The sequence below is a fragment of the Corvus kubaryi genome, unplaced genomic scaffold (assembly GCF_017639235.1).
Source record: "Corvus kubaryi isolate FWS band 111438036 unplaced genomic scaffold, C.kubaryi_AGA036_p1.0 split1-37296, whole genome shotgun sequence".
In the NCBI taxonomy this organism is placed as follows: Eukaryota; Metazoa; Chordata; class Aves; order Passeriformes; family Corvidae; genus Corvus; species Corvus kubaryi.
In genome coordinates, this window is record NW_024582075.1 from 4,504,469 (window position 1) to 4,505,946 (window position 1,478).

Below are 1,478 nucleotides of genomic sequence, written 5' to 3' on the forward strand. Positions count from 1 at the left end.
GATGCTAAACTTTTTTAAAGAGTGTCCAAGGAGGGCCACGAGGATGATGAAGGGTCTTAAGGACAAACCTTATGAAGAGTGGCTGAAGTCACTTGGTCTGTTCAGCCTGGAGGAGTCTGAGGAGAAACTTCACAATCTACCACTTCCTTGTTGAGGGGAGGAGGAAGGGCAGACACTGATCTCTTCTCTGTGGAGACCAGTGACAGGGCCCAAGGGAATGGCTGAAAGTTGTGTTAGGGGAAGCTTAGGTTGGATATCAGAAAAAGGTTCTTCACCCAAAGGGTGGCTGGCACTGGAACAGGCCAGGGAAGTGGTCATAGCACCAAACCTGAGAGAAATAAAAGAGCATTTGGACAATACGTTCGAGCACATGGTGTGACTCTTATGGATGTCCTGTGCAAGGCCAGGAGTTGGACTCAACAATCCTTGTGGGTCCCTTTCAGCTCAGGATATTCTGTGATTCTGTGAATTTTTTTAATTGGTAGGGAGTGCTCTAAATCCTGAATATTTTGGTTAAAAAAAAAATAAACGAACCAGGAGATGCATCAAGGATGCAACACCAAAAGTGGCTTCTGCACCTTTCTCTGCAGAGGAGCAAGGGCTGTTATCTGGGCCAATGATGCTTTTTAATGTGCCTTATTTTCCTAAAGTACCAAAAGCTATATTTTTCATATTTCTTGAAGCCATGTCCAGACAAGCCCAACAGGTGTAAAACTGCTTTTGCGGAGCTGGAGAGCAGAACACACAGTTGAAATAAATGCCAGATCCTCCTTCCTTGGAGTACATCAAGTGGAGAAGGACAGACCACGGTCATGGCAAGATTTTCCAGGAAGAACAAGGAGGAACAGTACTGGGGGAGAGTGGGTAGGGAGGGGGGAGAGAGGAAAGATGTGAAAACTGCCGGGTAAAGATTCCTCTGCCCTTGTCTCAGACAACATGGCATGCACATACAAGACACACGTCGTGCTGTCTGCCAAACCTCGTCCTCTTGTCGGGCTGGGCGCCAACGACGCGAAATGCAATCCAGTAGCGTCCCCCACCCTCCTCCTAGTAAAGAGTTATTTTAAAACTTCAGGCATAGTGCTCGGTAGCAACAGTGACCAGGGATAAAAGGGAAAAGGAGAAGGGCAAGAAGAGAGGGAGCACAGGAACAAGAGGACGGGTAAAACCCCACCAAAGCTGTTGCAAAACGTCTGCAGCAGCATCAGCGGGGAGACCCGGGACGGGAAGGATGGCTCAGGGTCCGGGAGGGTCGGGGGTGTCCTCGGAGCTCCGGCGAGGCACCTTGCGCTGGGCTCGGCGCCGGCAGCGGGGTGGCCCCAGCCGCTGCTGGCGCTGAGGGCACAGCCGGGGCCAGTGTTCTCCGCAGCGGAGCGGAGCGGAGCCGGGACAGGAGGCGAGGCAGTGGCAGCGCCGCAGGAAGTCGGCGCCCGAGGGGGCTGGCACGGGGGCGGTGGCGGGGCCGCCCCGCCCGGACC